The sequence below is a fragment of the Palaemon carinicauda genome, chromosome 1 (genome assembly GCF_036898095.1).
Source record: "Palaemon carinicauda isolate YSFRI2023 chromosome 1, ASM3689809v2, whole genome shotgun sequence".
NCBI lineage: Eukaryota > Metazoa > Arthropoda > Malacostraca > Decapoda > Palaemonidae > Palaemon > Palaemon carinicauda.
Window position 1 is genome coordinate 55,735,177 of NC_090725.1, and position 13,859 is coordinate 55,749,035.

Here is a 13,859-nt window from a genome sequence, read left to right on the forward strand (position 1 = left end):
TATATACATATACTGTATACCTGAAACCTGCTCTTTATTATATAGAGGAGATATACGTCATGGCTCTTTGCAACCTTACCAGTGTTATGCAGCTATCTGACAGCTTGCTATTTTACCTTTCGACAGCTTTTTCAATTCTCTCTCTCTCTCTCTCTCTCTCTCTCTCTCTCGTTTACTGTCAGCTGTCAGATTTAATCATGACATGCATCGATGGCACTGCTGTTTCGTCTGTCGAGTGAGGCACTCCTCAGTCTATTTACCTTTTTTCTTCGGACCTGGTTGAACCAGGTTATGTCCCCCCCTCTCCCCTATCGAGTTCGAGCACATAGGTACTACCTATACCGTCCATCATTTAGAGCCAGCAGCAGGCCTCGCTGGCCCCGTTCCGTCCGTCCGTCCTCCTGACTGCTGGGTGCCGGGTGTCCCGTCAGTCGGCAGGCAGACGCGGTGGTGATAGTAGCTCGCTCTCTCTTGGAGGTCTCTCCCCCAAAACACTCCCTCACTCTACCCCAAGATCCTGGAAGACTTTTTTAACACGCGCGTTCATTTGGCTAAAACGATATTTCTCTCTCGTCCTCGTTTATTTATTTTTTTTCTTTCTCCTTCTCTCCTCTTTTTTTCGTTTTCGCAGTCTCTTTCCCATTTTACTTCCGGAGCATCTATATAATCACATGACCGCTCTAGGATGACAGAGGTGATGCTACGGAAAATAAGGAAGCTTGATCTACGGTTATGGTGACCCGAAAACAAAGTCTAGAAAAAAGTATAATGAGGAATTGATGTTTTACGGGGACATGAGTCTCGCCTGATGAGGATTTCCAAAAATCCACGGTTTTAGCGGAAGGGCTTCACAAAAAAGCAAAAAAGCTAAAAAAAAAAAAAAAAAATGTTTGTGTGAATTGACGTGTTTGACAAAAACTGCCTTCAGTACTGACTGTTTAAAACTGTAAGAAAAGATTTTTCAAAAGATCAGAAAACTGTCGAATTCAGCGTAATATTGGATACGGTGCCGTGTGAATGAATATACCCCCGCTTCTGGTGAACTGTTTGATAGATAGATAAATAGACCTAGAGATGAATAGTGAATCTTGTAAACTTACGATAATAATTTTTTGACAGAGACTTTATTCCTTAAAGTATCCTACCAGGACCTTCTGTAGATTACCATAAGTGAAATGTAGATGTTAGAATCCATATATTATCTCAAGCGCGAATCTTCCACTAAGGAGATACGTAATACGTAGATCTTTGCAATCGGCAATTAAAGACTATTTGTAAGTACACAGTGGGAGTCATAGTGAGTTATTAATGTAGTTTATGTGATAAGTACGTAAAGGAAACTCTTTCTGAAATCTGCTGCAAAGAAAAAAAAAATTAAAAAAGTTAATAAAAACAGGAAGCAGTGGCCTTCGAAGAGGACGTCTCACCCGGCACACACGGCTAGTGTGTTCGCATCTCTTTGTGGGTCACGCCCCCTTTTCTCTCTCTCTCTCTCTCTCTCTCTCTCTCTCTCTCTCTCTCTCTCTCTCTCTCTCTCTCTCTCTCTCTCTCTCTCTCTCTCGCCATGAGTCTTCTCCGGACCACAAGGGATCAATTGACTTCGCAATGCCATCAGCAGAATATTAGGAATCTAAAAATGAACCGCAGCCGAAAATTAACAGCGTTTGTCATGAAGTCTTAAGACAAACGCGATTCCATGATAACCACTGTGACGAGAATCCCTGGCCATCTACCTACCTTATCTTCCAGAGCCTTCGACGTCGAGGCGAGAACAATTCAATGTACTGTGATGTGCATTAGTGTCTGTTAGTCACCCTTCCTCCCCCAGGGGACATTCCCAGCTTTGGCCTCCCTCCCGAAGAAGCGAAAGCCTGGCGATAATGCCATTGATAACCCACGGCAAAAGTATAAAGTATAAAACTCCCAAGTGCCCCTTTCGCCTCACTTTTCCCAGAGTCACGAGAAGGACAATAATACGAAGGCTTCCATAGCGCCTTTCTTTTTCTCTTTCCTATGATAAGAGAAAAAACAATTGATGATACCCAACCTTTGGCTTCCAGGTCGGCCTTTCTTTTTATATAGGAATATTCATTAGATGATAACGAAAGAAGAAAGAGACAATAATTCTTCCGGTCCCTGTGTCTGTACCCCCCCACGGTGAATCCGAACACATCCATACGTCTTCCAAAAAAAGATCGTCTGATGGATTTATGATCCTTTAGCTTTTACGTCAATTCTGGAGGTTTACCTTGGACTAGCGCCGCCCATCGGTTATTTCTTGAACTTCAGTAATCAAAACAAATCGACTTCAGGAAATACTTAGCCATTATGAGAATTCTGTAACGTTAACTCCTTATTCGGTATATAAAATTAAGGACTTATCACTGCATATTTGACGAATATGAGAATTCAAGATTTAATGTCGTTAGTTCTCCTATTATAAGAAAAAACTGTCCCCCTATGCTGATAATTATAAGAATTTAATTATTATATCCTCATCATTATAAAGAAATTTAAGATAATTGATTTGAAAATGAATACTAACCAATTATTTTCCACTGAAATCAAGAGAAAACTACAGTAAACTAACAAGCGAAGAGGAATCTAAGAAAATAAAATATATAGAAATTTGTGCAAAATAGATAGAAAAAAAGATTACAAGTATAATTTCCGATTACAAAAAAACACAGACTGCCAAATATTACTTGACTATATGAAAAAAACTGGAAATCGCAAAAAAATGAAAAGAAAATAATATTTGTGAAGTTTGCCATCCGGAATCAACTGCGTCAGGTGCTGAATCAGCGTATTGGCGAGTCTGGCTGAGTTTGGCTCTAAATCTCTAGAAAATATATAAAGAAAAAAAAAAACCCTGTTTATATCCTCGCCAGAAAGATATTTTGATTTTTTTTTCGGTCAGATTAAAATGGAAATCGAAGGATATAACTGACGCAAACTTACGCAAATAGTAAAATGAAAAGGATTTTATATATGCGTCCAAGGAAAACTTGGTCAAGGGTGTTGTGATAAAGAGGGGGGAGAGAGGAAATCGAAACTGAAAGAGAGATAAAATAAAAAACAGTTGGCGTGATTGGTGTGATGAGAAAACAATGGAAAGAAAAAACAGGATTTTATTTCTGTTCACCAAATTTCTGAGAAGAGGATTCTATTGTCGAAATGACTAAGAGAAGCCTGTCTGTACGTTACTGTTGAAAAAGCTATCCCCACCGAGGACTTGTGTATAGCTGTGCCTAGGTAAGTACCTGTGATATACTGTATTCCATATTAAGACTTGATCTTAAGTCTTGCAAGGTTTTAAGAATTTGCTCGTTGTAAAATGAGAACAAGAAAATTGTGTTCAAGGTATTAAGCGTTTTACTATTTGCAAAGAGAAAGGAGTAAATATGTGATTATTTTTTTGTTAATTACGGATAAAAGCATATCATGATGATGATGATAATAATAATAATAACAATAATAATGATAATAAATATTATTATTATTATTATTATTATTATTATTATTATTATTATTATTATTATTATTATTATTATTATTATCATCATTATTACAGAATCACAGTTTGACTATTAATAAAGTATTTCTTTAAGTATCTGATTCTCACTCAGTAAAAACCACCATATAATTACCAAAAACATTAAGTTACATAATAAACAAAGACATCTTTCTGTTCATAACTGATGATCGAGAGTTACTTGTTAACTTAAAGAGTCCTTCACGAAATATGTCTAAACAGATCTGCTACAGTCGACACAAGAATTTACCTTGTATGATAACATACAAATAGTCAGGAAATATATCATTTCTTATTCAACGGGTACACGGATAGAAGTTATCGGTCTATTTCATAAACTTTTTTTTTTTTTCTAATCAATCTAACCTTAACACTCCTTGAAAGTAAATAAATAATTTACTTGTATGATGGGCATTTGCCCAAATTATAAAACTTATATACATGAATAGACCCATCATACTTTTAATTTCCTAAGGAAACAAACAATATAACTATGGGAATTTAAGATTTAATGTCATTATTTCTGTCATTATAAGAAAAAACTGTCACTTTACGGATAATTATAAGAATTTAAGAGCGATTACTTGATATATCATTATAAAGTACCTTAAGGTAATTGACTTAAGAGTAAATAACAAACAATTATTTTCCACTGAAATCAAGAGAAAAATTATATTAAACTAACCCTCTAAGAAGATTCTAAGAAAAAATCTAGAGTTTTGTGCAAATAAGAAAGTACAAATAAAATTTCCGATTATATCAATAAATACAGACTGACATATATTAGTTGACTTTAATTCTGACTATCAGCTTGTACACATATAAACAACACCCGATTGATGTACTTTCAGATCTAACTATTGAGGTCAACCTTGATAATATACAAATATGTCTGGCTTTGTTCAAATAGATTAGTGATGCTTCTAACTTACTTAACCATGAGGCTTCAACATGAGCCTAATTACTCAGGTTTTGGGTGATCTCTTTTGATGTTGTTGCTGTTCTTGATATATTTTATTCTAATTGTTCATTACTTCTCTTGCAGTTTATTTATTTCCTCATTCCCTTCCCTCACTGCGCTATTTTTCCTTGTAGGAGCCCTTGGGCTTATAGCATCCTGCTTTTCCAACTCGGGTCTAGTTTAGTTACTTCTACTATTACTACTACTACTACTACTACTACTACTACTACTACTACTAATAATAATAATAATATGGACCCCATTACAAATCTTTTCTTTTAAGAAATGGCAGAGGAAGTGTTGTCGATGATAGTTTCAAGGAAACTTTAATCTTAAAATCATACTGTAAGATTTTAAACTAATAAAGTTACTCTTAAATAGTTATGTGACTACTGACCTTGAAAATAAGAAGTGAGAGGATGATATAATTAACAAAATAAAAAAAAATACATATATAAGGCTTCGCATTAGTGAGTTGTCATGGTACTGTAAAAGACTGAACTTTGGTAAAATGATTACATTATTATCAATATCATTATTACATTATTACTTGCTGAACTACAACCTTAGCTGAAAAAGCACGATGAAATAAGCCCAAGGGCTCCAAAAGGGAAAATAGCCCAGTGGGGAAAGGAAATCAGGAAATAAACTACGAGAGAAGTTTAAGAAAAATAGCAACACTAAAATAAATCTTTCATATATAATCTATAAAAACTTCAAAATAACAAGAGGAAAAGAAATAAGATAGAATAGTGTGTCCGAGTGTACCCTTAAGTAAGAGAATTCTAATACAAGACAGTGGAAGACTATGGAACAGAGGCTATGGCACTACTCAAGATTAGAAAACAATGGTTTGATTTCGGTGTGTCTTTCACCTAGAAGAGCTGCTTATCATATCTAAAGAGTCTCTTCTACCCTAACTAAGAGGAAAGTAGCCACAGAATAATTACAGTGCAGTAGTTAACCTCTTTAGAGAAGAAGAATTGTTTAGTAATTTCTGGGTTGTCAGGTGTATGAGGACAAAGGAGAATATAGAAAAAATATGCCAGACTATTCGGTGTGTAGGCAAATGGAAAATAAGCCGTAACCAGAGAGGAATCCATTGTAGTACAGTCTGGCCAGTCAAAGGACCCCATAACACTCTAGTGGTAGTATCTCAACGGGTGGATTGGTGCCCTGGCCAACCTACTACCTAATGAACTGATATCGTGACATACTCCTACTCCATAAAGTCGTACTTTTGATTTTGAATATCTGGCAACAAGTGGTGATGCATTCTATTCTCATCTTCCTTTCCCGTAGTCATTAATCTGTACAGTACCATTTCTCTACGAAGCCAGATAATGTTTATAAGGCTTCCAAATTCCATGTTTATACACGAATAAAGGCAATAATGTTACATTCTTCGTAAAATTTCTTCTATTTTTCATGGAATACTTTCCCTATTTGGGTGTGTCAACCTAAATCCCATTGTTCTTCATATTAATGAGGAAATTGTTGTATGTGGTTTCATTTACTTTCCAGTAATAGAAGAAAGTTTCAACCATCATTGGAACCTATATTATTATTATTATTATTATTATTATTATTATTATTATTATTATTATTATTATTATTATTACTATTATTATTATTATCATTATTATAATATTATTGTTATTATTATTATTATTATTATTATTATTATTATTTGCTAGGCTACAACCGTAATTAGAAAAGCAGGATGGTATACGCTTAATGGCCCCAACAGAGAAAATAGCCCAGTGAGGAAAGGCAATAAGGATATAAATAAACTATAAGAGAGGTAATGAATAATTAGAATAAAATATCTTGAGAACAGTAACATCATTGAAGTAAATCTTTCATATATAAACTATAAAAACTTCAAAAAAAGAAAAAGAAAAAGAGAAATAAGATAGAATAGTGAGACCGAGTGTACACTCAAACTTGAGAACTCTACCCCAAGACAGTGGAAGACCATGGTACAGAGGCTACGACACTACCCAAGACTAGAGAACAATGGTTTGATTTTGGAGTGTCCTTCTAGAAGAGCTGTTACCATAGCTAAAGAGTCTCTTCTACCCTTACCAAGAGGAAAGTAACCATGTGTCTATCTACCCTAAGTATGAATTTAATATGGAACTTTCTCTATCACCTTTATTGCCAGTACTTCTGGAAATATCATGTGTTTCTCATATCACGGATATTCAGTATTCAAAATAGCTTTGATTTGTTACAGTGTCTCATCAACCTGTACAAACAGCGTTCATTCTATTTACTGCAAAACTGTGGAATAGGAATTTTCCGTAACAGTGTTATAAATTGGCTGATTCTGTTCTGATAACTCTACGGACTTTTTCTTATATGCTAGCATACGCGACCTGTCAAAAATTACAGCTAAATACAGACGCACACGAACCTCTCTCTCACCAGGGTATGACAACTCTCTATCCCCCTACCCCAGGGAGTGGGAGAAACCGAGTAGTTATATGTCTGGCAATGTAGATGAGCGTGACCGGATATATATGTGTATATATATACTGTATATATATATATACATATACATATATATATATATATATATATATATATACATATACATAAATATGTATATATATATATATATGTATATATATATATATATATATATATATATATATATATATATATAGATATATATATTGGGACACTTGCTCTTTATTATAATAAAGGGGAGATTTCATTTATAGGTTTCGACTATGAAAATATCCTTTACAATTAGAGTATTGGGGCACTAGGAGTCTCTTACCAAAGGGGCACTCGAACAATGATCATAATACTATTAATAATGCTAGCAATAATAGAAAACGGTGATTATTGTATATATTCCTTACCTTTGTTGTTTCGTCTACTACCAGTACCATAAGAATAGTAATAAAAATTAGAAATAGTAAATTGGTGATGATAATCCAAGTCCCTTTTACTACTTACAGAATTAATAATAATAATAATAATAATAATAATAATAATAATAATAATAATAATAGCTCATCTCGTTGCAAAACAAGTGGAGAATCAGATTCGACGTAGTATTACCTGGCAATAAGCTTTTTATATCAAATAATGGGAAATTTTCATTGACGTTCATCTCTTATTTGAGAACTGACTGGAATTGTGGTATGAGATTCTATTAACAAACGTTTCAGTTGTCATATTAAAGACTTAATGAGCCAAATTGCTTCGGATTCAGAAACGACATCTTGATTGTTTCGTGATTGGTCAGTAGACCGCTGTCACGGACCAATCACGAATGAGTATTTGTCAACATATGCATGGAGAGTTCGAACATATTTTTACTGTGTATAAGTGATAAAACATATTAATCAACACCAATATTATCCCCCAACATTATTTTCTAAGAATTTTGTATATTCTAGGATTCTAAATGAATGTAAAACGTATTTTCAAGGTTGAAATATAAAAAGGTTTCAGTCAAGAATTTATTGTTTGGGGGTGATCTCCCCCTTTATAATAAAGAACAAGTTTCTGGGTATATATATATATATATATATATATATATATATATATATATATATATATATATATATACATACACATATATACATATATATATATATATATATATATATATATATATATACATATATGTGGGGGTATATATATATGTTTATATATAAATATATATATATATATATATATATATATACTGTATATATATATATATATATATATATATATATATATATATATATATATATATATATATATATCTCAGGGGGAGATAGAGTAATCATACCATGGTGAGAAGGGTTATACCAAGAGGTACACTGGGAAACCGAAATCTCCCACCAATTGCCAAACCAGCGGGTTGTGGTTTGGAAAGGGTGAGGGGGTGCGAAGGGTTAAATCTGTGTGCGCGCGTGTGTGTGTGTGTGCACATCTATCTAAATATTCAGACGTAATTTTTAGCAGCTCGGGTACACTAGTTCTTTTATACCAGATATGAAATTATTTGCCCGATTGGTATCTGTGAAAGTCTAGTCATTTCCTTGTTCAGAAATTAAGTATGGTTTTCCTTGCGTAATTACTGACTTTGAGCCCAGTTGAACTGATTTTGTGTACTTTCCCTTGCTAATAACATAAGTTCTATTATTATTATTATTATTATTATTATTATTATTATTAAGTTTGGACACCGTTGTCACAGAGACTTCAAAATTGGCTCATGTTTGAGTGTATGAAAATCCACGCCTATTGATACATGTTAAAGTCAAAGATCAAGGTCAGGGTCGAGCGAAAGATAGAGAAATAAGCGGAGGAGGTCTGCGCTCTACTGATTGCTTCTCTAGCTTTTTGATGGTTCTGCAGGAAAACTTATATTGAGGGTGGTGGGGAGGGAAGCTCCTACCCCATCCCATTCCCTCCCCCCCTTTATTATTATTATTATTATTATTATTATTATTATTATTATTATTATTATTATTATCAGCTAAGCTACAACCCTAGTAGGACAAGCAGGATGCTATAAACCGAAGGGCTCCAACAGGGAAAAAATAGCCCAGTGAGGAAAGGAAATAAATAAATAAATCAAATTCAAGAGAAGTAATGATCCATTAATATAGAATATAAAAACAACGTTAAAATAGATCTTTCATATAAATACAAACTATAAATAGAGATTTATGTCAGCCTGTTCAACATGAAAACACTCAATGCAAGTTTGAACATTTGAATTTCCACCGATTCAACTACCTGATTAGGAAGATCATTCCACAACTTGGTCACAGCTGGAATAAAACTTCTGGAATATGACTATTAGAATTAACTGCATACCTTAGCATTACAATCTGGATAGTATTCTCCGGGAAGATCTGAATGCAAAGGTACGTTAATCTTGTGTCCAGTAAGTCAAGTTTCCCTGGTGCAGTTAGATCCTGTTACTGTGATTTATTCGAGGAATGCTTGGAATGAGCATGGGATTAGCAAGTCAAGTTACTTATACATAGCACATGAATAGTGATTGTGTACACTTGGACACACTATTCTATCTTATTTCTCTTCCTCTTGTTTGTTTTTCAAGTTTTTATGGTTTATATATGAAAAATCTATTTTAATATTGTTACTCATAAAATATTTCATTTTGATTGTTCATTAATTCTATTGTAGTATATTTTCACGGCGCAAACCACCCGCTGAGCTACTACATGTAGAGAGTTCTTGGGACCTTTGACTGGCCAGACTACTACATTGGATCCCTCTCTCTGGTTACGGCGCATGTTTTCTTCTGCCTATACATACATCGAATGGTTTGGCCTATTCTTCCCACATTCTCATCTGTCCACTTACCTGACAACATTGAGGTTACCAAAGAATTCTTCGCTCAAGGGGTTAACTACTGCACTGTAACTGTTCAGTGGTTATTTTCCTCTTGGTAAGGGTAGAAGAGACTATTTAGTTATGGTAAGAAACTCTTCTAGTAGATGGAAACTCCAAAAACAAACCATTGTTCTCTAGTTTTGGGTAATGTCATAGCCTCTGTAACATGGTCTTCCACTGTCTTGGGTTAGATATCTCTTGCTTGAGGGTACACTAGGGCACACAATTCTATCTTATTTCTATTTCTCTTCTTTTTTTCAAGTTTTTATAGTTTCAATGTATATGAAATATCTATTTTAATGTTACTGTCCTTAAACTATTCTAATATTGTTACTGATCTTAAAATATTTCAATTGTTCAGTGCTTCTCTTGTAGTTTATTTATTTCCTTATTCCCTTTCCTCACTGGTCTATTTTTCCCTGTTGGAACCCTTGAGCTTATAATATCCTGTCTTTCCAACTAGAGTTGTAGGTTAGCCAGTAATAATAATAATAATAATAATAATAATAATAATAATAATAATAATAATAATAATAATAATAACAAATTTCCGATGGCGGTTGCTATTTTACCTGACTTTACACACAGACACACACACACACACACACACACATATATATATATATATATATATATATACATATATATATATATATACATATATATAATAATATTATTATTATTATTATTATTATTATTATTATTATTATTATTATTATTATTATTATTATTATTATTATTAATAATAATAATATTAATAATTATAATAATAATAATAATAATAATAATATTTTCTTTAAAAGTTAATTTTGTTGATCTATTTCATTAGTTAGAACAAGAATTCGTGGGCAGTGTAATAGGTCATTTAATGTGTTTCACTCTCAAAGTCAGAGAGAAGTCACTGCGAATATAGTTTCCAGGGCAAGAATTCACTGAAATGGAAACTAAATTCATTTCATGATTAGTCAAAGGCAATTTGGCTAAACAATTTAGCCATTTCTATAAAATAGAAATAACTGCATCTTTAGATTAGTAAGCATACTCTGTATCCTGATCTTTATTATCATTATTATTATTATTATTATTATTATTATTATTATTATTATTATTATTATTATTATTATTATTATTATTATTATTATTATCCATTTCAGCAGTCCTTGGGTTATAATATATTGGAAGGTCACACACAAAATCAGCAACTATGAGATGAATTCTAAAATAAATTCACTTATATTTCCTTTTAAATGAAAATTGATATGTTCGTATCCCGTTTTCTGTTACTGACAATGAATAATTGGCTAATTTTCTTTCTTTAATTCCTGGCATTGAATAATCATGGCTTCCGGAATATTAGATTTCGAGAAGTTCTTTAATTAACAGTAAAGGTAAACGATTCTAAGTTATTTATAAATCTGTCTTACATGTAATTGAGTATGCACACAAACACTACTTATATATATATATATATATATATATATATATATATATATATATATATATATACACATGTATATATATGTATGTATATATATATATATATATATATATATATATATATATATATATGTGTGTGTGTGTGTGTGTGTGTCTGTTTGCGTGTAAGCACACGCACACGCACACATATATATACATGCAAATATATATACATATATACATACACGCACATACTGTATATATATATATATATATATATATATATATATATATATATATATATATATGTATATATATATATATATATATATATGTATATATATATATATATATATATATATATATATATATTCAGTATATATATATGTATGTATATATATTCAGTATATACATATATACTGTAATATGGAAATTATGCATATGACACTAGCGCAACTCGACTTTACTTGCCATATTAAAGGCAGGACCGGAATAGATGCAGCATGTTGGTGTATAACTTAGCCTTCCATGTTTGCAAAGTTTATATGAAAGCATATGAGTCACCATTAAACCCTCCACCTGAAGCCTTGTAAGAATAAATGGGGGAATTTGAATACCGTGTAAACATTTTAAATCTCCTTCGGTGTGTATGACTATCAAGTTTGGAATACTTCTAGCGGTATCAATCTGGAATTTAATCATAGAATACTAAATCTGTAATATTTCTAACGGTATCAACCTGGAATTTAATTATAAAATACTAAATCTGGAATATTTCTAACGGTATCAATCTGGAATTTAATTATAACATACTCAATCTGGAATATTTCTAACGGTATCAATCTGGAACTTAATTATAACATACTCAATCTGGAATATTTCTCACGGTATCAATCTGGAATTTAATTATAAAATACTAAATCTGGAATATTTCTAACGGTATCAACCTGGAATTTAATTATAAAATACTAAATCTGGAATATTTCTATCGGTATCAATCTGGAATTTAATTATAACATACTCAATCTGGAATATTTCTAGTGGTATCAATCTGGAATTTAATTATAGAATACTCAATCTGGAATATTTCTAGCGGTATCAATCTGGAATTTAATTATAGAATACTCAATCTGGAATATTTCTAACGGTACCAATCTGGAATTTATGTATAGAATACTCAATCTGGAATATTTCTAACGGTATCAATCTGGAATTTAATTATAACATACTCTATCTGGAATATTTCTAGCGGTATCAATCTGGAATTTAATCATAGAATACTCAATCTGGAATATTTCTAACGGTATCAATCTGGAATTTAATTATAAAATACTCAATCTGGAATATTTCTAGCGGTATCAATCTGGAATTTAATCATAGAATACTCAATCTGTAATATTTCTAACAGTGTCAATCTTGAATTTAATAATAAAATGCTCAGTTTGGAATATTTATAGCGGTATCAATCTGGAATTTAATTATAAAATACTCAGTTTGGAATATTTCTAGCGTTATCAATCTAGAATTTAATTATAAAATGCTCAGTTTGGAATATTTCTAGCGGGATCAATCTGGAATTTAATTATAAAATGCTCAGTTTGGAATATTTCTAGCGTTATCAATCTGGAATTTAATTATAAAATGCTCAGTTTGGAATATTTCTAGCGGTATCAATCTGGAATTCAATTATAGAATACTCAATCTGGAATATTTCTAACGGTATCAATCTGGAATTTGATTATAAAATACTAAAGCTGGGATATTTCTAACGGTATTAATCTGGAATTTAATTATAAAATACTCAATCAGGAATATTTCTAACGGTATCAATCTGGAATTTAATTATAAAATACTAAATCTGGAATATCTTGAACGGTATCAATCTAGAATTTAATTATAAAATACTAAATCTGGAATATATCTAGCGTTATGAATATTTGAATTTAATTATAAAATACTCAATCTGGAATATATCTAGCGTTATGAATATTTGAATTTAATTATAAAATGCTCAATCTAAAATATTTCTAACGGCATCAATCTGAAATTTAATTATACAATGCTCAATCTGGAATATTTCTAACGGTATCAATCTGGAATTCAATTATAAAATACTCAATCTGGAATACTTCTAGCATTATCAATTAGGAATTTAATTATAAAATATTCAACCTGGAATATTTCTATTGGTATCAAAGTGGAATTAATTATCAATTACTCAATGTGGAATACTTATAGTGATATCTATATGGAATTACGTATTAAATTCTCAATTTTGAATACTTCCAGCGATATTACACTGAAAATAACGATTAAATTCACAATTTATAATTCTTCTAGCGATATTATACTGGAATTGAGTAGGAAATGCTTAATTTGGAATTCTTCTAGCGATATTAAACTGGAATTAATTATCAAATATTCAACATGGAATACTTCTAGAGGTATCGATCTGGAATTAATTATCAAAAACTCAATATGGAATACTTATAGCGATATCTAAATGGAATTAATCATTAAATACTTCATTTGAAATTCTTCTAGCTATATTAAACAGGAATTAATGATTTA

At 31.6% G+C, this 13,859-nt stretch overlaps 1 protein-coding gene across 1 annotated transcript in view; it reads left to right on the plus strand.

Annotated features, from left to right (window-relative positions):
• The first annotated feature begins 443 nt into the window (after nucleotides 1-443).
• LOC137648404 (facilitated trehalose transporter Tret1-2 homolog) overlaps nucleotides 444-13,859 on the plus strand; it is a 314,465-nt gene continuing 301,049 nt past the window's right edge. Inside the window, exon 1 of the mRNA XM_068381330.1 lies at nucleotides 444-3,255. The gene's annotated coding sequence lies outside the window, so the exon portion shown is untranslated. The remainder of the gene's footprint in view (nucleotides 3,256-13,859) is intronic.